The sequence below is a fragment of the Cardiocondyla obscurior genome, linkage group LG05 (genome assembly GCF_019399895.1).
Source record: "Cardiocondyla obscurior isolate alpha-2009 linkage group LG05, Cobs3.1, whole genome shotgun sequence".
Taxonomy (NCBI): Eukaryota; Metazoa; Arthropoda; class Insecta; order Hymenoptera; family Formicidae; genus Cardiocondyla; species Cardiocondyla obscurior.
Window position 1 is genome coordinate 6,561,846 of NC_091868.1, and position 25,294 is coordinate 6,587,139.

Here is a 25,294-nt window from a genome sequence, read left to right on the forward strand (position 1 = left end):
TTTTTTTTTTCCGCGGACAGCTTAGAACTCGCGACGCTCGGCTTACCGCGACGATTGTCTTTCACGCTTCGAGATCGGCCGGCTCTGAAATATATTAATGGGGCGCAGTTCAGTTAGCTTGTAGATCACATTTGATACCGTACTATGTGTCGCGATAACGCAATTCGTTTTCCCGCTTTTTCACATCTTGATATTCCGCTCGCGTCGCACCTCTAAACGCGGCTCTACGTTTTTTCCTCGATCGTAAATATCCATTCGCACTTATTAGCCTCGTAACAATGCACGAAGGAAACACCCACCGCGGCGTGAATAGCGTATGAGTAAAAATGAATACAAGCTCGGGTTCGGAAAATCCAGAATTCATCTTCTTAGCGAGATAAGCATTGTCTAACATGCGTACGAGATCACGCGAGCAATTTTGCTTTCGCATTTCAGAAAACGCATTTAACATATTTAGTGCGTTTATGGGAAAATAAACTGCTACGCGAGGCAAAGACGTATATAAAGAAATATGGATTGTAGGAAAAAGAAAGGGGATTACATTCCATGCATTTTACTTGAAGTGATATCTCGACTTCCATTGTGTTTCCGCACCGAGAACTTCCATCGAGATGGAAGGGCGAATCTATGTAGAATCTAGGTACGGAAATATATACCTCCGTTGTAAATATAAATTCCTCCGCATTCGTGCTGCGCGTCTAATGACGTAATTTTAATAACAAACTTCTACGCAACCGGAGTTTAATACTAAAGTAAATACTCGCTATCCAAAGTATGAACTTCTAAGTGCAGAGTACGTTTTATTCATACTACTCGTTCCCTAACCATTCCGATCTCGTTGCGCGAACTTTTTGCGCAAACTCTTTTATCCATTTAGTATATAAATTTAATTTTTATATTTATTTCAATGTTTCGTGTTTGAAAAAGCAATGAAAACTCGTTACTTTGTATCTAGAGTGCTTTTGTCTATATTTAAAAAATGGCAAGTATCTAATCTAATGTCTAATCTCCCTGGATGAGATTTATATCTGCATATTTCACGCTTTGTATCTCTGAAAAAAATGATTAATTACTTTCTTTATTACGTACGTGATAAAAATAACGTTAAATGTATATGTATAATTACTAAATTATTTTTCTATTACGTGAAAAGACACATATGTTCCATATCGATTGAGTGCTTATTACATCAAATTGCTCGCTTCGATATCAACTATCTGCCGTGCTTTATGGTTTTCGCTTAAAGTCGCGATTGAAAAACTACGCGAGCGAGAAAGAGAAAAAGAAAAAGAAATAGAGGCAATCCGAGGGGAATCCGGAAAACGCGATAGCACAAAAGTAGGACGGTAACTCTTGGCGCGTGGAGGAACGTATTTAGCCTATAGGTTACGAGAAACAGGCGGCTATAGGCTCTTATTCGATATCGATGTCCATAGCTGCGCGTTTCTAGAATTTGCGGGAGGGAAGAAAACGTCGAACTTGTATCTCTTGCGCGCGAAGGACCTACTGCACTGGAACGTGAAACGTGAACTACAGAAGAAAGAACGACGCTATTTGAGAATTGCAACAATTTCGAAGATAAAGAGCGCAAACAAGGCCGCGTAACGACTCCAAGTTGTCCCACTTATAGGCTGAAGTAATTGATCCGGCTATTACGTAAGGCCTGTGATAGAGGAACGTCGCAACATTGTCTCTCGCAGCGCAATAATACTCGCCCTGCCTCTCGGAATTATTATAATGCCGGCGCGCTTGATTGTCGCTTTACCAAGTGCGCGAAAAAAAAGTTTAAGCATAGCTCGGAAGTCCGTAAAGTTCCCTCGCGTATTTTCGCGCACGACTATAATTTTGATTCTAGGCCAAGTTTGAGTGGTATTTAATTACACGGCGAGCACGAACGAAAAGCAGTTACCTTAAGAATGAAAGAACAGTCGGTTTTACGTACGCTCGTGTCCTAAGCTCAAATTGACATTAGCCAGCCGGATAAATCGAGCTTACGCGTTTCTCGCAATTTTTGCATTTTGTGAAATAAATTTATGCTTATCGCCAAAGCCCTGTAATTTCTCGCGATATAAACATTGGCAATCGTTGCAAGTTCCCTGCGGCTTATCGCGACGAAAATTATTACGTCAACTAAGTGAGCCTGTCGTAGAAATTAACAAATATTTTCGCGGGAAGAATTTTGCATACGGAACAAAAGAGTAGGTGAACGAACGACGAGAGTTTCACCCGGCGCGTCCGTGTTAATTCCTTTCCAAGCGCATTCCCCCGGAGTAATTTTATTATTATAATTGTTGAAAACGTGGGATGCAGGTATAAAGAAATTTAAAACCTTTTTGAACGGCGGGGCATGCGGGAACGCGACGACGGTACAAAGCTCGAGAGAATAAAGAGACGACGTCTAGCGTTTAACGACACCGGAAAATCGCGGAAGTCTCTCGGCGCACCGATCGATCACGCAACACGCCGCTGCTCGCGCGTCGTGGCCTACTCTCTCTTTCGGGCACCATCCGCGATCCCACGAGCGTCCGCTTCGGTTTACCGCGCGAAACATACGCGGGGAGGAAAGCGGGGGGGGGGATGCAAAACGGAGCGGTCGGTCTCGCGCGCCGCGAAAAGATTCGCCGGGCCGCCGCCTCTCGCGATGCGTTGTATAATAATCGGAGATCGGATTCTCGCGGATCGCGCTCGCGTTGCGCGACTTTCCGCGAGCGCGAATGTTGGTGTGGGCGCGCGGGTCCGCGGGGACGGCGACGAGGGCATCGCGGCGCGGCGCGGCGCGACGCGGCGCGGTCGAGTGGAGGAGGGTAGGGAAACTCGCCGCTTGGTGTCGCGGATGAGGGGAGGGAGTGACGTGAATGCGTGCGCGCTCGAGCCGTGTGCGTTCGCTGTCAGTGTCAGTTGGTTTGCTGCGGCGACTGGCGGTGTCGTTAGACGCGTTGTACCCTGAACCATCTCGCTTTCGTCGGCACGTACGGTTTCCTTGCGCGCATCTTGCCCACGGCCGAGTAAACGTACGTTTTCCCGGCTTCCCCGGCGAGCGCGCGCGAGAACGCAGCGACGGACGATCGGGAGTGACGGGAACAGAAAACCGGCCGCGAGGAAGATCTGTCCGACGAGAGGCGGACCAGGTCCGTCGACGGGCGGCGAGAGACGCACGCGAGCGTGCATCTCTCATTGTCAGACGGACGCCGAGTTCTCTCAACGGCGTTTATCGCGGGGACGCGCGACTCGTCCGGCTCGTAAACGTTTCTCATCCTCTGCGTTTCGAATCGAGATACGAGAAGAAGCGGCACTTGAAGTGCGCGGAACCTTCCTCCGGCTTGCGCGGCGACTTCAGACGGATTCTCGAACCCGGGTGGGTGTTAATTCTCTTCGTACTTGTACACGATCAACGCGCTTCAACCTCACGAAGGATCAGTGAAACGTGCCGTGACCTAGTGTCCCGACGACGATAAGGAGCGGGAAGCTTGTACGCATTGTAAGTACCGAAACTTATTAGGCACGCTCGCCATATGTTAGCCCTTCGCGGTCGGTCATCGTCAAGTTGGCAGCGGGACGGCCATATTTTTGAAACTCGACCGAACAAAGACCGATAGACAATCGACTAACGTCTCGAGATCGTCAATTTTATTCGTGGCGCTTAGCTCGCGGCAAATTACTTCAACGAGTTCGACATTTGACTGTGACTCGAGTACCTAGGGTCAAAAGTTTCGAGCAGTTTTCCCCGCGATCCCTTTCGCTTTTTTTTTTCAGAGTTCTCGGTTCGAAAACTCCGCCGCTCTCTAAGCGAGCTATCGTAGTGCACATTGCACTCTCGCTCGTGGTTCTTTCTAGAACGTTCACGCGCGCGCAAGCGCGCGACCTTTCCCGTTTCTTCCGCCGCTTTCAGTGAGTTTGTACTTTTTCGCACCCGCGGGGAAGAAAAAAAAAAAAAAAAACACGCGCGAGAGGTAAACGTCCCGGCGCGATCTCGCCGCGATTGGCGATACGCGCGATTTTAATTAAATATCAATCAATCGCCCGGGCGTTTCAAAATTCGAACGTCGCCTGCCTTCACGCGGCGTCACGGCCAGATATCGAAACTGACCGTTAATTAATCGGCCCCCGACGAGCGGCGATTTTATTTCGCGACTGGGCGCTAATTGCAAACAGGTATTTATATTCGTTTCTGCAAGTGACGTCCGTCCGATTTCCTCCAAACGACGAAAAGCGAGCTCGACAGCCGCGATAACTATCCATCACTCCCCCGGTGGGCATCTCGCTCGAAGATATCGTGTGCGAAAATAACTCGTTCCTCTTTGTTCCTCCAGCCGTAATTACGGGGTGGTGGGACATTTTGCGCAGCTCACTTTCACTCTGCAATTCAAATTACTTTATGACCGCCGCGTTTCATAAACGCGGAACTGATTAAGCCTTCAAAACAAAGAGCGGAATAATAGATCTCGCGAGTTTTAAAACGGCACGCGGGATTCCTTTTCCTTATCCCCGATACTTGCAACGAACATCTTCAACGCCTTACCGATATTTTAAAATGTAGTAAAGACTGCACGTCGTGAATAAAAATTTACGGCGTAAACGTTGAATAAAAAGCGAGCGCCGAGATAACGCGGTTTCTTTTCGCGCCGGGTGGAGGAACTTGAATTAACAAGTGCCGCGTAATTATGTCATTGCGGTGCACGTGGGGACTCGGAGAAATCGACCATTTTGCGGGAATAGATTAGTGGCCAATCTTACTTGCAACGAATCAGAGATCCTCGCGGATATGTGCCCGCGCGCACACGCGTAGGTATACCTCGGATCGCAAATGCTTTAATGTACGAGTACGTACGTTAATTCATCTGTTACGTGCGATCGCGCGCGAGCGGCGTATTAAAAGCCGTCGCCGACTTGTTTACCGTGTCTTTAACGAGTATTCTCGGCGATATGGTGAAATAATTATTACGTCGCGGCGCGGAAAGGCAGACGGGGGAGAGAGAGAAGGGAGGGAAATCGGAATTACACAAAGCGGAGGCATCTGTCGAATTGATTTATTTGCGCGCAAGGTAAAAATAAGAAAGAACACGTCCCGAGTGTTTATAGAGGAGATATAACAGAAACGGACGCGTTCGCGAAATGTCTAATGAGATATTCTCGTTCACGGATCTATGTGTAATCGAGAGGAGCGGAAGCGGTTTTATCAAAGCTCTGTGCCGTTGCGACACTGCCGTTTAATCCGACGGGAGTGATAAAGCGCGCGCGAGAAAAAAAAAAGAAAAAAAGAAAAAAAAAATCGTTGAAAATTTATAAACATTTCGATCTCCGCGCGATCATTTATTTTTGTACGCACGGGAAGTTTTCTGACTTAACAGTCAATCGTCTGGGCAAAATGACTAATGACAAACCAGCAAACAAGCTTCGTTTCGCGATCTCAGCATTAGCGTCAATTAAATTACATTGTCCCGCGTTTTCTTTACGATACTCTCTCCTCGAGGCGAGTGAGAGAGAAGGGAAAAAGAAACAGCCTGATATATTTTATCGGAACGAAAGATGATTTTTCCGAGCATTTCTCACTTCGCGTGTCAGTCGCGGCGTACGATGTTAGATGATATCGCTAGGCTAATCGAACGAGATTATTTTTATTCTCGCGATCGCCGAATGTTGAACAAAGGAGGGAACAGATTCGCTGTTAAGGTGCATATGCACTTAGCGAACGAACAGCGAACATTCTCGAATCAATCGCTACAAAAATAACATCCCGACAACGCAACATCATCGAGGAATGTTCGTGGTTCGCTGAGTGTATATGGATCTTAATTTACTGTCTCTCTTTGTGCTACTCGAGGGAGGCTCCAAAATATCCGAATACCTAAGTAGTGACGGAAACCGCAGACGTTGCGTTAAAGATAGACCCTCTCGCTCTCATGGGGTCAAGGTGTTTCTCTCCTCTTTCTTTTTTCGCGGCTCTCGCGAATTCCAGCCGAGCAGGCGCGAGCGGAATAATTCGCGCGGGGAAATCGTTGCGCCAGTTCTAGAACGATTTTGCCTCTTAATCGTTTTAACATTGTTCGCACGAAGATAGATAATCCGTCGATTTATGTCAGCCGTTTGAAGGAGGTGTCAGCGGAATCTTAAGCAGATTTACCAAGACCCTAATACGCGACGCGATGCGATGCGACGCGGGTGCAAACCGCGCTGCGCTGTCGTTGATTACGTAGCCAACAGGTCGTTTCTTGCTCGCGTAAGAAGAAAAGCTCGTTCAACGTGCGTTGTCACGAGTGACGTGTGTTTGTTCTTTAGGGTAGACACCTACGGAGTGCACCTGTCCCGAGAAGCAACAACTTGTTTGTCTTAATTACTTGTTTGCATTGCGATCGTAATTAATATTGAGACAGTTTAACAATTGATTGCGAGATAAGAGACTCGAAAACAATATTCCAACACTTGTATGAAAATTATTTTACGGGCGGAATCTGCGAAATTATTACCTCTATAAATCTGTATTGATTGATTAAAAATTAATCGTTAATTAATTGTGGCGCGTTGTGGTTCTTATTAAATAGTGATCGTAGGACGATCTCGGTTGCCGTATAATATTTAAGCGAATACATTTTTTTAATGGAAATTTAATCGAGAAATAACATTGGAAAAAGAATTTATTTAAAGAAATATACGCTCTTATATGTTTTCTTATATGTATCTAAATTGTTAGGCAGTTTCGTCAGCATGTCGTGTCAAAATAAGATCATTTTATTTCCGCGAGAAGCAAATCGGTCCGATAATTCGCGATAATTTCACCGCGTCGCAAATAAATAAATTAGCTTTCGATGAACAACACGCAGTATTGAGTCTTCATTTAAATATACACCCTCTATCTGGAAATGGTGTGTTTATTCGCTAAATATTGAACGCAAATGCGCAACGCCGTATTCGGTTATCGTGTAGTTGTCGTATTTGTTGGGATTTTACATTTAACGAGCAAAACGCGAAGCTGGCTTTATTCCGGTCGCGCTATTATGATTCCTATTGAAGAGCGATAGCGAGATACCGACGCGTTACGTATACGACAGAGGGGGAGGGAGGGAAAAAAAAAAAAGAAAGAAAGAGGAAGAGAGAGATACGACGTGCACGTGCGTCGAGAGATCGCGTTATAATCTCTCCGTTGAATTTTTTGATCCCGCATCCTTTCACTCACCCGGCGGCCACTTCCGCCTTTCTTCGCGAATCTCCTCGCGGCATCGCGGTATGATGCATTCCTGACCCTGCTTCTCACCCGAATTTCCGGTCGAAGATATCGCGCTCTCGCAAGCGTATCGTCGCGCGCGACACGCGCTGGGTCCGTGTTAGCGCTCCCCGCGGATACCTTTCACCCGATCCCATCCACCTAATTTCCGCCTTTCGTTGCGCTCAGTCGTTCTTCTCGCCGATGTAACGAACGCCCTGCTGTATCGCGACGAGTCGCGATATTGATTTTCTTTTTTTTTTTTTTTTTTTCCTCCCCGCCATGATCGACACAATGGTGCGGCCCGTCTATTTGGAACGTGACGCGCTTGACCGGGCATAGTAATCTTCATAGTAATCACTTAAACGACCCGATCCCGCCTTTCACTCCCGCGAGTACTTCCTCCTTTCTTTCGGATTTTTTCACACTTAACGTTAGCCGTTCTCCGCGGCGCAGAGCTTTTTTTTTTTTTTTTTTGAGTTTCCGGTGTACGCTAACCAATTAAATTATAACGCCGCCCGTGAAACCCTCAAATATAGTTCGCTCGCTCAACTTTGTATATCGGCCTGGTGCTACCGCGGACAATTTTTAACAATAAATTAACGACAATTTATTTTTTGGCATTTCCGCGCATCTCGAATTTTCGCACGTTACTGCAACATAGATCTGGTAAACTAATTTCTTGCGTTATCTATGCGCTTTTAATTTATTCGCGTTTGCAACGCGATATCATCATTCCTTTCCATTAACCTTTCGACTATTAAAAGCACGCTCGTATTCTTCCGTATCTATTGTTTTCACGGTTACTTTTAGTAAGCTCCATTTCTCGTTACTTAGGCCTCTCTGCGAAAAACTTGAGGAGCATTATCTCACGTATCAAATAATGCAAAGTGATTCTAAGAACACAACATTGGAATTAGTTGCCCTGTTATTTTTCCGCGTTAAGCCGGTTAATGCTAGACTAAGCGCAGTTCTTTCTTTTAGCGATTTACATCTTTCGGTACTTAAGTACCCGTTTCACGGAACTTGATGAATTTCATCCAACATATCGGATAACGTAAAGTGACTCTAAGTGTACCGATATAGACAGTAACCAGAAGTTTATCGCGATATTAAATTTTACATACCGCCTCTTCCCTTTGTCATTCCCCCGCGTTATATCTGGCATTTTTATTCGAAATAAGTGTCGTTATATCGATGCACGTCGCGTTTCGTCCAGACGGCCGTAAAAATCTCAGGAGGGAACCAATTCGCGTCCGCCCGTCCAAGTTCCGTGCCAAAATCGCACGCGAGACCTGTCGCGCACAATCGTCGTTTCGTTCGCCCAAAGGTCAAGAGGTCCGCCGATATTTTCCCAGACGGACAACTTTACGATCGGCGTAATTCGCTTGTGACGACGGCGCGGTATTTATTCTCGCCCTCGCGTCGTAAATTCGCGTAATTTGACGTTACGCTCGCGTCACGTCATTTTTATCAGCCCGTGAATTGTTCCCTATCCCGCGTGCATCCGCACGCGAAACTAGCGCTGTTTTTTTTTTTTCTTTTTTCTTTATATATATTCGCAATAATCTCGCAATGTTGCTCGCTTAATCGCCGATCGAACTTTGAACTTTCGAAGCGGACTTCGCACTGGATTTATCGGCGTTTTTGTAATTAGATGCGCGGCGATTAGGCCTGATAAGTGACCGTAACTTGAGGAAATCGCTGACAATGTTTTATACAGTGCGTTGCCATTTCTTCTGTTCCTTTCTACTCCCCTCTTTCTTCGATCACCTAAATTAAGCAGTTAACTGCGGGAATATTGAAATTTCATTGAAATTGAATTGAAATCCAGATCAGATCGAGATCCGCGGATTAGAGAGAGGAAAGAGGGATCTGTAAGGCGCCTTTGTGTGCCGTCTTTTACGTACATATATCATTCTCATCTCGCGTCTCGTGCGCGACCGAGATTCAGTAGCCGCGGCATCTTCCCCGCGATTCTCTTATTCATAATTCCAACCTCCGTTATTCATCATTATTAATAGATCGGCTGTTCGCCAGCGCGCATAACCTTTCTCCTGCATATTAAGCTTAATAAATCCGACTCGGCGGGCGACAATGCTCACGGCGAGTATTCCAGAACGGCCGATTATATTACTCCAAACAATGGCGCGGAGTCGTCGGTCCGATCAGGCCTGGTCATTTGTCGCGCGCGCGGCGTATAATATTGACGTAGGCGTAATAAGTTATGTTTCTCGAAAATATCAGCCGCGATCTGCGATTGTGCAACGGCTCTATTTGCAACACGTGCCGCGACGCCGATCCCTCGTGACTGGTTGTCATCGCTTTTATTATCCCCGCGAATGCTGTCGTCCCGTATTTGAAGTCGCGCGTCTGTGCACGGGCTCAAACAAGCGAGCGTTTCAACAAACTCGTTCGATGCGAGTGAAATACACGTCGAATTTCGATTTCGCTGTCGCCGTCGGCCGGATAACGGTGGCCGAAAATAAAGCGGCGGGCAAAAAACGCCGGTGAAGTCGGACCCCGCGTATCGGGACGCGTTGCTCGAAATAGAACCTAATCGCGTCGCGTAAGTTATTAATTGAACAGGTTCAGACAATTCGTAGACGGGTATTAATCTCGACTCGTAGTCTAACGTCTTTGATCGTGCCTATGTTTATCCGTTATTCCGATAATTTAAAGCGAATTGTATATACGTTGACATCGTTTCCCTCGTCGAAGGTTAAGTTTCGGAATTCGTACATTAAATAAGGTGGGAACGATTGCAGCGAGCCCGTTGAAAATTCATACCCAACTTCAGACGACGTTGCATTTGAATTCCGCAAGTCAAGATAGCTGTATACGTTATCTTAGCGCGCCGCTGTAAAACCGAATCGACGATTCCTAGCTCCGAAGATTACTTAATCCGACATTCGAAGCGCGTATTAAGTTACTATTAAAATGCGAATTGATCAGAAACTGGCGATCACAATTTAAAATTAGCCGCTTTTTGACCCGTGAATCAAACTAATTCTCTAGCGTTAATTATGAAAGAATTATCCGTTGACGGAACGTCGATAAGTGTAACGAGCATCGGCCGCGCTTGGTGATTTTCATGAAAGTGGGATGCAAAGAAGCGCGATGGCGAGGGGTTAATTCTTTTCTGGGTCATTCTGGCGTGCGGCGTAATGAGTAAGACGTACTCGCTACCGTGTATTTACCGCGTTAAGCCCACGTTCGTATTGTTGCAAAACGGGCGCGCGTGCGCGCGTCTTCCTTGACATTAAAATGTGCACTTATGTTCACGCGTTCCATCGTGAAAGCGTAATATCCTCCCGCCCACTGTTCTCTTTCTCCTGCTCGTCTTCCTTCGCCGTTCAGCCTATCCTCTTTCAATATACGATATACGCAAACGAAACGCGCATACGAAAATTTATTGTCACGCATATGCACTCGCGAATCAAACTTGCCGTGCTTAATTTAACATTCCTCTTTCGTCATTCCTTTTCTGCGTTCTCATGTTACTTTTTCCTTGATGTCGCACGACCCGGACTGGTCTTCTCATTCTCACGTACGCCGAGTGCTCGAATTACGTCGACCGACGCATTTTTCCAACGGCCTCTTTTTGCCCCCTTCGAGCGAAGTCAACTTAACATTGATTTATTACCTTCGAAGTCCGTTCTCGCGGACTTTTAATTTGAGACTTAATTAGCGAGATATTTAAGACCAAGCGCGCTCGGAAATGGCGAAAATGCCAATTAAATTTTTGTTACGAGAGAGATTGCCGGTGTTCCAAGTGGATGGAAGATCGATCCCCGGCGATTGTCCCGGGGCAACACGCGCATATTTATCATAGCACCTCCCGACGTCCGTTTTGACGCATTACTTGCCGGTATACAATGTCGTATAGCGCGGCATTTTCTTTATCTTGTCCGCGATCGAATGTTATTAATGGAACGAGCCATACACCTTGCACGCTTCTTGTTTACGACCGCGCTCTTTTTCTTTCACTTTCTGCGATGTTTAACGCGTCACGTTCTCCCTTTTATTTTTCATGGCCGAATATCACACGTTTGCCGGCCATTAGGTCAAGTCTGACCACGGATATCGTTACGCGTATATTTTCGCCGGCATTTATTTTCATTATTCGCGTAAAGTGCCGCGGCAATCGTCTCGCATATGCGATATCGTTCCTGTTGATTCTTTTCCATGGCGAACCCATTATTTGATCAACCGTGTCTCCTTGTTTTATGCCCGTTTTATATTCGTGCTCTGACTGTCGTCCCTTGTTATTTTTTATCACTCAAAATTTTATTTTTCGATTCTCCTCCGCTTTAATGCCGCGCCAATATGGCTGATTGCCTCCGTACATTATTCGAATAAGACAAGGCGTCACAACCGGTTCGCACGAAATACTTTCACAAACTGACAAAGCCTTGAATTAATATATATATATACATATTTTTTATTTAGTATACGTGAATAAAATAATTACGTCGTATTATTCCTTGACTTTAACCGGCTTGAACTTTTACGATAAACATTAATTAAATAAATTGATCCAATTAAGCGTGTGTTGAGTTCCATCCATGGAAACGTCCATTATACGATAGAGATGCATAAACGCGTGAAACATAAACGTGCGTCTTTGTTGGGAAAAATTATAGCCTTTTTTTTTACATTCGAATCATTTTCAACGCCATTAACCGGGAATTGAAGCTAGAATCGTTTGTTACGCAATATTAACGCGATATTAAGTACCCTCACGGCATAGTTGAGGTAATTATGATGGATATTGCTGTTGACACCGGGTGTAATTTTTCCCGATGAATATTCGTACACGCGAGATTTTTATCCGAGTCTTATAACGAGTGATGTTCACAACCGGTCGTTTAATTCTGTAACAAATCTCGCTTATTGTTGGCCGATCACGATAACGATATTGTTAGTTTCAATGTAAATATTCTTCCATATAATCTTTATTTCACTTGGCAAGCGGCTGTGAAATTCCTTATGCACGTTACATGCGATCCGGACTCTGCTTAAGACATACATGCATCCCGCACGCGAATTTTGTCTCGTCACAATCGACAACCGTGCTGTGGTATTAATTAATTTTGACACGCGATTTTTTAGAATCAACGTGAAAAAAATTAACCACCGTGATATTTAATAACGTCGCGTATCTTTCAGAAGATTTTATCCTTTCCCAGTCCTTTCTGGCAAGTTTAATTTGAATCTTCCCTAGCGTAAACAGTTGACTTTTCAAATCTCGTTTGTCTGCTTATTTTACTTAGTTTAACTCCGCTAAGTCCACTTCTCGGGTTGCCGGGAAGCGGCCTGACGTTTTGCTGAAAGGCAATCTTTTTTTTATCGTAATTAGATTTTTTTAAATATAATTTTTTTTTACGCAATTCGATAAATGCATTTTAAATGGAAACGATATTACGATGCGTATCGGCGATGTTATCAGTGTATGAAAAGGAACCGTCCAAGTTAATGAAGATTGAGAGAAAATTGACTATGGCAATTGTAGTAGTGCTAATCGAGACAAATACATGGCTCTCGCGATCAGTTCCGGTAGACATTTTCACTTTGGCTGTAGCGAACGCGATAGAAATGAGTTTCCAGACGCGGTAGAAAGCGTTAAGGACTCTTCGATCTATTGTCTTTCGGCATTTTCCTCCGTTATATATATTGGTACTCGGTGCGCAAAGAATGACTGTATCGGCGTATAATTTTGTTACGATTCTTGGAATAATTCCAAAATGTCGAGGTTAAATAATAACCCGCTAAAACGAAAGGTATTCAAAACTGGTAAATCAAGTTGACGAAGGTCGCTCGTCGAAAAATACCTCAATTTCTCGCGGATTGTATTTTGATAACGAAATGGAAGAGACGTAAAAACAATTACGGCTTGCTGTCTGAAGTAAATTTAATTCGAGCAAATTGACGTTATTTGCATAATATGTACCTCGGTAAATACCAGGTTAGCTCGACGGAAATTCACGCCGTTATTTAAAATGTGATTCGATATCAACCGTTTTGAACTTGGCGAATCCGTAATGTACCCTGTATATTCAGAGCATCCGCGCCGAAGTAAGACAAAAGTACGTGTCTAAGGTAAAAGTGCATAATTAATGTTCGTCTAAGTACGGGCGAGTCGAAAAGATTTCACCTCGAACGTCTGTGACTTCGTCGTGCAATTAGAGGCCGGCGAATGTCGGGCGTGGCGAAAAACGGCCCCGAAAGCGGCTAAGCTGAATTACGTTACCGCAAGTATCTTTTCTCTCCTCTCCTTTTTTTTTCTTTTTTTCTTTTTTTTTTGTTCCCTCTATTCTCTCTTTAATACTCTCTCTTTCTCCGCTCTGATCCTGTTACTTCGCGCCATCCTGCCTTATATCTTCTTTCTCGATCGACTCTCCGCCCGGCCTTGATGGCCGGTGCTTATTCTTCTTTTTACCGCGATTTCGCCATCAATGACGATCACGTGTCTCACGCGTGTAAAACACGTCTTCTCCTCGCATTTATGCATTTCTTCTATTTTTTTTTCCTCCGTTCCGTAACGGCAGAATTGGAGCATGCAGCGGCGGATGCCAGAATTATACGGGAGGCAAAAGTAAGAATATTCTTTTGCGAAGCTGGACCGTCTCGGCGAGAAATAATTGCGGGTTAAATTATCGGAACGTCAGAATTATAAAACTTGAAATATCGCAGCGTGATATCGCGTAAATATTAAAATTTATTAATGCAGGCGTAACGTACCGCTATTCGTAACGTATTATTACGGCGTTTACCGCATCGAAGTGCAGACGGCTTGTAAAAGGTGTAACACATAATATATGTGTAATATCATAAATCCCGCAAAATTACATATTATACAGCGCAACGTTGCGTAAGGTATAATACATAAAATTAAATCTAGCTACTTGAAATTCACCGATCACTCCTTTATACGACGCTGACGCCGCGCCGATCCGAAATAACAGCGCAACGATTTCCAGGTGCATTCGCGTTTAAACGAAGTCAATTGTAAAAATCAAAGTAAGCAATGGGTCGGGAAAAATACACAACGCAGAATTTCGATGTTAAACGATCGTAGAAGCCATGTTCATTTAATAGCTAACGTAGTAACCTTTCGCATGGTGGTTTGTAGCTTTGCTGTAAAATTCATAAGGAAGCGGAAAAACGTTGCGCGAGATTCGGAGTCGGTGGCGTGGAATCCCCTTCGTTCTCGCCGCTCTTTAACCCTGCATAAGGAACGCGGTTAGTTTTCAAGGTTCGCCGGCACGTACCAGGACGTGAAAACGAGCGGGTGAGCGATAATCGATCTCGTTATGATTGGCAAATCGAGTGGATATCGCCTGACACGTTTTCTCCTCGACCGCATAGTTGTTTTTTCTTTTCCTCTTCCCGCTCGACCCGCGTCATTTTTTTCTTCACTCGCGACGTGAGACTTAGTTTTATTGCCAGCAATTCGCTGCTTTCTTAAAATTGTTTTTTTTTCTATTAGATTCTTGAAGTAACTTGAAAGATCTCTTTCGCACTTTAGCGCACACGGAAGCGCTCGCGTAATTAGCTCGGATTTCTTTTTCGCCGCGTAACATCCGAGATCGCGTTACAAGCCTTGAGAGGCTGCGCGCTCTTTCCGTCGAGATGCACGGAAAGTCGATCCCTCGGGGGATCAAGCGGCGCTCTCACCTGCTTACGCGTCGAAAGAGCGTTACTGTCCTTTTCTGCATCTATTTTACGGTTATTTCGCAAGCGGCCGCGGGTTGCGTCACGGCGCGCGCGATTGCGGCGCGTTTCCCCTCCCTCCTCGCGCTGTTGAAATCCGCTCGAAACCGCTCGAGCGTCTGGGAAATGACCGTGCGGAAAGACATGGAGGCGCATCGCAACGGATCTTTCCTCGTAGGAGGAGCGGTCGCGTCTCTGTCAAGGTTCCCCGCGTTTTCTTATCGCGGTGTCCTACATCGATGGGTTCCGCGAGGTCGTACGATCGCCCGTCGCGCGATTCGAGACGAAGCGTCATCGCCGATGATTCAGTTAAACGAACGAGGAAAGAAAAAGAAACGATTATTCTTCCGTCCGGAAGACGAGGGTGAGAATTATTGTCCAAGCTGACGCGAGACTTAAGAAATCGCGTAGGTAAACGTCGAAGAGCAGTTTGCAATGTTTGTCAAGTCAATAGGCTTACTTTAGTCCCGCGTATGCAATAAGAAGCCATATCGAAAAATCCTAACGATTCACTTCCTCTACCCACAAATTCAATTTTACGACGGCGACATCGGATGCCGTGGAAACGCATTTCGATGCGTGGCATCGAGATAAAATACGAGAGGTACGCGGAATACTTAGCATGCGGCTTGCGAGCTGATACGTCTTTCGACGTGGATTGGAACTCCACGTATCACGTTTCTCTTCTTTATATTTCATTGTGCGCGGAGAAGTATCGGGGGAAGCTATATTTATCCGTTCAAAAACCCTCGCTTCTTTGGTGCTGCGCGAGGTATCGCGTAATCTCGAGACTCGGGCAACGCGGCGAGCGTGATAATAAATAAACGGACCACGGGACGCGGGCGAGTGATAAAGCCGCTCGCCGCGCGTTTTCTCGGTATCGTTTTTTTGAGCGGATTAGTAGGCGGCACCCACTCGCGCGCGTCCGCAAATAAGTCGGTGTACTGCCTATTATAGATACGCGATTACATCCATTATGCAGTCGTGAAAAGTTCTGATCCCCGAGTTATGTAACGGATTTATTTGCGTCGACACCGAGACTGGTGCTGCTATAACCGCCGTATTAGCGTTATCCTCGTGCGTCGTTAAAAAAGAATTTACCTAGTCCCACAGACTTCCTGAGGCGCGACTAAATTTTGATGAAATTTTGATAACCGACGATTAATCGCGAGAGCGATAATTAAGCGTCGCGTTGCGTAAAACGTGATGGACGTTGCCACTTCGCGACAACTTGTTCCATTCTGTTTTTCCATAGCCTCTCGAGGAAGAGAGCTAATCTACAAGCTTGACGACAAATTCGCGACGACGTGAGAAAATACCGTTTCGACACGACGAACGACATTGTTCCGCGCTTCGCACTCCTCGTTCGCAGGTGAAACGAACCTGCTCCGTTGTGTTGACTTTGCCGTGCACGCCACTCATTAACTGCTCTTACGTGTCCCGAGGAGCTATTAACCTCTCGCGAGGACGTAACGTAAATGTCAAATCTCTCGAAAATTATTACGCGGCCGTCGTGATAAATGTAACATTAATGAGAAGATCCGATTTGTTTGGCTGCTCGATGCCGCGGGGAGTTTAACGCGCTAATTGAGTTTCCAAACGTGATATCGTATGGTTAAACAGCGGCGATTAACGAATCCTGTTAATATTCCAGCGCTAACGGTGGTCCTGCGTTGAATATTTTTGAAAACGTAAAAAAAGGTCATTGTAACATTATTTAACGCTTTCACCCTTGCATCGTATCACCGGTGACAAAAACGGCCGTTGTGCAAACGGCAGTGAAAGTATTAAGTAAGCTCGCTGACGTTTCTTAATTCCGTCTAATCATAAGTAATTGTCGTTTTCTCGCTTTTTCGACGTCTGCAATTTTACAATCGCGGTTTGCGAAACAATTTTATAAAACCCAGACGGGATCGATTTTATTACGTTGGATTATATGGAAATTGCGAGCGCGCTCTCGGTTCTCGTTAATTTTATGCCTACGTCTCGTATCTTTCTCGCTGATAAAGCCGGAGATATTTCATCCAGGTGTATGTATACGACCCGCGATTAGCTCCGTGGAAACATTCACCCGCATCGAATTGTTTCCGATGGTAATCAAACGTCACCTCGTGCCGTAGCAAATAAAAAGTAAAATCGAAAAAATACCGTGACTTTGTAAAAAATACAAATCTCTTGAATCAGACATTATAAATTAAAAGAGTGCGTTTGTTTGCAAAGGAAACTTTCAAGTTTCATTCGCGTATCGAAAACTTATACGTTAATTATAATTCTGTCCATTTTTGTGCATCTCGATCGAGTGCGAACCTTAAATATAAAAGAAACTTGGCCCGTTGTTTAATTGAAATTAATCATCCACGTATAATGATTATTATAAGTCATTAATTTTTATTTATTGCATTTTTATTCCTATCTCTTGCTAATTTATTGAAGTATTAATTTCAATAAAATTTATGACATAAGAAATGAGGCCAGGTGTAATCCGTGTAATACGTAATATTAAAGAATGTTATAAACAAGTTTGAAAGCCTTTCGTCATACTTTTCTGGTCTCGTGAAATTTTTAACCTTTTATGTAATCAGCATTCTTCGCTCTATATTTTCTACACACATCGTCCTTGTCTTTAATGCTTTTATGTCGCTGCAATATGTCACATAAATCGAATTAGATTTCTTTTTAAAGATATTCTAAGCAGTTAAAAAGAATTGCATTAAACAAAAAGAAAAAAAAAAAGTACAGAATGCGAATGAAAGGCGATTACAGACAGTCACAATGTACCATTGTAATACGCTCTGGAACGTGACGTTATTCTCTCGCCGTTATTTCTCGCTCAGTTTCGCGATATTGTTTCTCATTAAAAAAAAATTTCAATTCCCCTGGACTTTTCGAAACTGGACCACGTCAAACGGCAGCGCGAACAAAGCGATTTGATTTCACTCTCGAAAGAGAGAAAATTTCCAAATTTAATCAGCGATTTTTTTAATGAGTTTAGTAAATCGTCTCGAGTGAAAAATTTCATCGATTCGATGACGCAACAATTGCATAATGAAAGATCGTCGCGGCGGGATTGAGGATTTAACGTTCGCGCGCTGCATCGTACCCTCCGTGTGTCATATGAAATTATCAAGTCTCTCTCTTTCTCTGTCTCTTAATATCGAAAGCGAGGCGAGCGGCTGCGCCGCGAGGCGAAGGGGAGATCCACTTCCTGGTTGCTATAACGTTCGCTTTCTTTGTTTCGTTTCGGAGCGAAATCCCCGCGTGGCGGGAAAAAGGCCGGCCCGCGAGCGCGTTCGAGCGCTCATCGCGTGAAAGTACGAGCCCAGTTTATCCGGCCAACAATGTTGCGGTATTACGGGCTGCGCGCCGAGCGCCGGAGCCCGCGAACGTGACCTTTTTCTGGTATTTAGAATAGCCAAGGCATTTGCAGAAGACGCTGCGCCGTGCTCTCTTGCCGCGCGAATCGATCCCTCACGCCATTCTTTTCTAGGATGACATTAATGACGGCGATGACAGTCGCCGCGGTTCGTCTTGGCGAAGCCCTTTCGCCGCTTTGGGCCCTCGAAATTTCCCGCGATCGCGCCCACGGGGCATCGCTGCGCTGGCCGCGATACCAAGCGCAGGGATTTCATTTAATATGCGCGCACTTGAGCTTTCGCTATTAATTCTCGCTGTTAATAACGTTTACCCAGCGTCGCGCGAAATCGATACCCCATGAATGAGAGGATTGCACACGTAACAAAGTCATGCTATAATGTAAATAATGTAAGAGAGTTTTGTTTGAGATAATTGAGCAATTATATTCGTATCGGACTGCGCAGGCTATTATCAAGATTCGCAGTTAGTTGCATAAGCGCTCGCAACGTTACCGCGATTTGTCACGGCTGGCGCAATTTATATCTGATATATTGTCATCCGTGCAATTGAACCGCGTAAATTTTTTTTTTGCTCTTTGGTTTATTCTTTCTCGAGACGCACGCATGTGTCAACGATACAACGTAGAAATTGGCAAATAAAAGAATTATCATTAATTAACACGGTAGAGATCAATGTATACACGATTTGTTCTATTTCGAAGCTCCGCGATATTGCACGTGGCTCTAATATAAATTGACCCGTCGAGAAAAAATCAAAATTGTTACAAGGATAGAGAGAAATCTCCCTCATCTCTTATCGAACGGAAACACTGTCAGAAGTTTGCACATACCGATAAAACGCAGAGCCGCTATTTATAGCCGCTAAAAATTGCGGAGCGTAAATCGCGCGAAATAACCGTCCGAATAAAATAAAATAAAACAAATTAAAAGCAAATTAACAAATCGGAAAACTTTCGGGCTTAGTGTCGCGTGATCGTTCGACAAATTGACAACGATGCAAAACCATGTTAATAGACATCTCGCGCAACTCGAGAACGTGCATTCACGTAAGTCTTCGATAGCTTTTGTGCAACGTTGCTACGTCAATAGCTAACGATCGTCAGAGCTAATTAGGCTGAACTCCCGGAGTGTTTTAATTCTCGATTGGCTTTTAGTTCGCTCCATTTTTGGCGACGTTACTGTCGTTTGTTTAGCCACTCGGGACTAATGAACAGCGAGGCTCGTGAGCGAATTACGAACGAGCACCGTCAGCTTTTTCTTTCGACGAAGGGAACGGACGCGTATATTTATGATAAATTGCCGGGCGTTTTGCGCGATTAAATCAGCCGTTTATTTTTTAATAATTACACGTCGATGAAAACAACGTGCGTTCTCAGCTCGAGTCTCTTTTACTTACTTGGAGCCTCGCGAATGTTCCTAAACTAGTATCTACTTTAAGATGAGAGGACTTTGGAATATAACCGACATATCCAATTCGGAAACTTGGCTATTTATAAACGTGTTTACGAGGCGGCGGCTAAATTTACCCCAGCTTACTAATCACGTGGTCGTTGAACAAGAATTTCATTAATACCGTTATTAAATTAATAAATTATCAAGAGGACGTTATTCGATTCGCGCGCCGTGCAGTTGTTAAAAGTGAAAAATGTGGCGTTTGCCGGAATCTCGTCATCTTTTATCACGCGCGCCGTGCTACTTGTTGAAGATCGAGGCTGTTGCACCAGAGGTCGTACATCGAAATCGTCCCGTCACGTACGATGACAAGCAAAATGAAACTCGAGGAGTCGCCTTTCACGAAGTGTTTACGGTAGTGGAACAAGACGTCGTCTTACTTTGACACGTTGTTTACGGGCCAGGCAATCTGATTCTGTTACGCTTCGCAGTAGTCTGAATGAAACTCAGCTGATTACCACTTTACGTTTTAAACTGTACTTTGTTCGTCCTTGTAACGACACAATTACACCGGCATGCAATAAGATTATTTTAACATGGTGGTAGAATAAACTTTCAAAAATATAATTAAGGGTTTCTTTCAAATAAAATAAAATGTGCGGCATTAAATTAATCTTTTTTGAAACAATTTATTATAACGCGCTGTATATTTTATTTTATAATACATCTAAGGAATTTGGCAATTAATTAATTATTGTATTCAAAGAAATTCACGCGTACTTTGTATATCGTCCACATTAACGTGTGTCAAAATTATGCAATTAAAACAAACGCGAGGGACGCTCGAAATATGTCGAGTATGTACGATTCGAGCACAATGCCAGCCAGTTAGATGCATCTCATTGCTTGAAACAATAATTATGCCGTACATTTCGGCGGGTCGCGACGATAGTGCACAGCGTTATTCGATTAGGATCGGGGAAATAAATTGCGGTAGCTTCGCGGAATCCATAAAGTCGTCACAATTTTACGCCGAGCCGGAAAGCAGTAATTTTTCCGCTTGTTTACAAGACGGGTGCGCGGCGAAGGCTGCCGCGCTAAATAACACGTCGCCATACAATTCTTCACCCATGTGTCAAATCTCTTGATTACTGAGACGCAGAAATGATTAGGGAAAGAGAGCGAGAACGAGAGAGAGAGAGAGGCCGGATAAAGTCTTCGAAACGGAAGCTTGTCTCCGGGTCAACTTTCATCTAGCCGCGTATCTAGATTCCGTGGTGCGCGTGCACCAGATGCCATTGTTTCACTTCGGGACTTCCCTCGGCTGCTAGAAATACACATATCCGCGTCTTTCGCTCGGTGTAGCCTCGCTTTATTGCGACGTTACGTTTCCACCATTACTCATCTCCCTACCGGCGAAATTGGGCTATTACCAATTCGCGCGTGTGCGTGCCTCACATTCGTTTAAACGGAAGGAAAACGTGTGTGCGTGACTCCTCCGCAAATCCGTACGAAATCATTTATTGTCCCAGCTATTTTCCGATTGAAGAATTAATCCCTTCAGTTCTACAGGAGCGCGAATTTTTGTCAATACATTATTATCGATCGTTTTATTAAGGCACGTTGTTATTAAATAGAGATAGATCCGCAACTTTCTTCTTCTCATTATCGTCGTCATCGAAAAAGTGCGCGAGCGCGACTGTGAATGCCTTTGGCAGACTTGAAGATGGATATTGGAAAGATTTCCAGTGAAAATTACTATGATTAATGTTGCTTTGACTTGAAGAAACTGAAATGATATTACGTAACTTTCAGGAAGAATATTAGACATCGTCTGGTGGAAAAAAAAGAGAGAAAAAAAAAAAAAAGAAACACAGACGTATTGCATTCAAATGTTGAATTTAAATGTAAATTTTCCCCCACTCCCAGAAAAGATTTCTAGTAAATGACAACCAATTCACTCCGTAAAGAAATAATTTTCCGCATAAATTATACGGGTAGGAATTTGTTTCTTTTTTTCTCTCTTTTTTTTTTATTTTTTATTTTTTTTTACTTTTTTTTTTTACTTTTTTTTTTTACTTTAGTTAGAAATTATGCTTATTATACGTACATTGTTTCCTAACGATATATGTATATCTTGCGACATTTATTTCACGCCGCGTTTGCTTTGTGACACATCGAAACTTATTGCCCACGATCAAACCGTCGATTTTTTTTTCTTTTTCTGGATACCGATTGCCAGGCTCGCCTGGACGGAAGTCTGATAATCGCATATGCGTCAACATTCATGCTTGTATGCGCCACGGTTACGCAACTTGAAGTTTTCAACCGTAGAGGCTGGACCTCCGGATAGCTACGGGCTTCGGGCTAAATCGATAATCAAATATACATACTTGCGGCTATTTCTTACATCACTGATCGGATAAATAGTGACGCACGAGTATTTTTATTACAATCGTCTTCATTGATACTCTTCAGCTAAGCCGTTTAACAACTATTGAAAAAAAAAAAACCATTATTTGCAATTTTAATTATCAAATTATACTCTCCGTGAAAATAATTAAGTAATAAATTGGCAAACAATGCAACAGTAATGAAATTTATACATTATAACGACTCGCGTCGCGGTGTGGGTTTCCTTCGAGAAGTTTGCAGCCGCGGTTGGACGCCAACACGATTATTTGAATATTGTTAAGAAAAGTTTTGCACCAGGGAACTTTTCACATAAGATATTATGCAATGAAAGTTTCGAATTCGCGGAGTCTTTATTACGTGACGGAATCATGACTGTAACATTTCGATATCGATGTTCTTCATATCGCGGCGAGACTTAATTCTGAGCGAAGACAAGGGCTTTGCTTCGCAAACCAGTCTTTGCGCGACGTAATTTTACAATTTGTGCCTTATCGCTTCGATATTTACACTCGATGGTTGCTCGGAGTCGACTCTTTTCGAGGTTCAGGGAAAAAGACGAGCAACGCAAAAGATTAATGCAAATCGGAATTCTCCGACACGCAAAGATGTGCGCCGACTGCGCTCACGATTGGTTCGGAAACCGATGGAAGACGCACTATGATAATTTTAGACATTAGCGGCGTTTCCGTGTGTGTCAGTGGGTCACTTTATCTCACGAGAACGTGTTTTCTCGCGGTGTTGTACACGCGAAATGCGTAATCGAGCGACGATTCTCTGACACGGAGGCGGCGCCGACCGTAAAGAAGGAATATTGGAACGTGCCGCGTGTATTTCTGCGACGTGTACGACGAGCGAAAAGCGGCGGATCCGCGAGTGTTACGCAAATCCTTTTACTGCAATTTCAAATGTCTGCCATGAAATTCCATCCAGCGCGAAAACAAAGCAGAGCCAGGCATTCTCTCGCATTTACGTCGGTTACCTCGGATAGTTAATTCATAAGGTAACACTTCCGGAGAGAAATTCGTTTAGATTACATTCTCACCGAATTTTATTCACGTTTTAAATTATTCAGTAGATTTGGAGCTTCCAACTTTTGCGGAAAGAAATTTTTTACAAGAGAAAACTGTAACCTAGTATTTAAAAAAATTATTCCGATGATGGAAGGAAATTTTTTTTAGACAATAAAAAAAATGCATCCTTGTGAGCGTTGATCATTCGAGCAGATATTGTTTCGAGGTCTCTCTATATAAATTTGATCGTGAAATTAATTTGCACGTAATGAGCTCAGCCGTAAAAACAAAAAAAAAAATTGCGACTTGTTTTATAGTTTGTTTGCCAGACGTCAGTCGTTAACCAGGCGCTTCGTGAATGTAAATTTATCCGGTTGGATAATATACGCGCGTTCTCGCAGAAACGAGAAACGCCACTTGATCCTTCGAATACGGATACCGCTCCTTCCCTCTCGCCATTTCCTGTCCTTGGCCGTATCTCTCTCTTGGCACGGGAGTTCGATCATGGGCTTCCCTTTCTTCCGAAAGGTCGCCGATCAACCTCGGTCAGATGCATCTACTCCGTCTTGCAAAAGGGATGGTGACGAGGAGGTTGTACAAGGCTACCCTCTTACAAACTGGATTCTGTCCCTCGTTATCTCTCTCTCTCTCTCTCTCTCTCTCTCTCTCTCTCTCTCTCTCTCTCTCTCTCTCTCTCTCTCTTTTTCTTCTCTTCGACTCGTTATTAATACTAATTGATTGCCAAGTAATTTTCCTCAGCTCGGTTTTAATGCCTCCGAAGCGAGCCATAAAATCCATAAACCTATTCTGTCAACTATTTAAATTCATACTTGGATTAGGAGTTTTCGTGTACATTTGTTAATTTTTTTTTCTACAATTCGATCGCATACGTCTCGTTTTTTAAATTAAATTTAATTATAATAATTTGTTTGCCAAAGACAATTATTAATTACAAGTAAAAATAAATTGGCTAATCTTTTACTTTTAGGTTTATCGTTATTAATGAACATGATTCGATTTAAGGAACTTGATAAAAAAACGAACAATGACGCGAAGATCATTACAGCTTACGATAATCGTATTTTCCGCCGATATCGTTATATGCCGAGTCGCGTTGGCCCGATATGTGCAGACTATTTTTGGAAAAATGTAATCGGGAAGAATATGTAAGAGAATTAAAGAAACATGTTAGTCCTGCGTGGGTAACTCTTGACCCTCGATTAAAAACGTAGTGATTTCTTCCTCTCGATATCCCGTAACAATATTTAGAAAGTGATATCTACAGTGTGAAAATCAGCAGACAACAATGTAGCACAAATATTTTGTACTAATATATATCACGAATATGCATTATCGAGAGTATTCCGCACGTTATCATTTAACATATTTCGTTCAATTATTTATACAAGTTTAAAATATTTAAAATTATTTTATATATTAGAATCAAAGATTCAAAGAATGCAACTTGTAGAATTTTTTTTTTTTTTACTAAAAAATTTTCCAGTTTTTTTTTATTTTTTTTTATTTACGTGATTAGATAAAACGGTGCAACGCGTGCAGTTTCACGCTATTTATAGTTTAGGTCGCAAAAAATTGCACGATAAAACTGAGAGTAATTCAGTAACAACGTTATCATTTTCATCGACATTTGAATAATTTTAATCAAAAATAAATATATCTTTAAATACTGAAATTAAATGGTAGGAAAATTCTTGTATATCCAAGCATTATTGCAAGTATTAAAGATAATCCACTTGTTGTAATTGCACGTGATACTTAATCGTCTACAATTCCAGACTTCTGAAATCGCAAATAGCTTGCGTCACCGAGAGAAATGTGCAACGACCGATAGAAATCATGCTCGTGAATAACAACAATATCGCTAATCTATCAAAAATAATGAATGTTTAAATGTCCGTTAATTACATTGTTGCTGTATTTGACCTGGCATATCGAGGTTATATATTTTCGATAAAAAGCAAACAGCCCAAAGGTTGTTAATGGTATCGTAATGTTATTTGTTAACACGAAACAGCAACGATAAACGCGCCGGCATTCCTTTCCGATTATTCTCTAAAATTATGGCGAGCGCAGTCGTAATTACTCATGCAACAATTTCTCGTGAAAAGCATATCGTTAACATCCACGATTTCGTTTACGAGGAAATAATCCCGGGATAAACTGAATGT

General features: G+C 43.4%; 1 protein-coding gene across 3 annotated transcripts in view; it reads left to right on the forward strand.

Annotated features, from left to right (window-relative positions):
- LOC139102513 (terminal nucleotidyltransferase 5C) overlaps positions 1-25,294 on the forward strand; it is an 84,607-nt gene that overhangs the window by 34,306 nt on the left and 25,007 nt on the right. The window contains exon 1 of one of the 3 annotated variants that reach the window (XM_070656455.1): positions 2,865-3,478. The exons of the other annotated variants lie outside the window; for them this stretch is intronic. The gene's annotated coding sequence lies outside the window, so the exon portion shown is untranslated. Of the gene's footprint in view, positions 1-2,864; positions 3,479-25,294 lie in introns of those variants that run through there. 3 annotated transcript variants of the gene reach the window in all.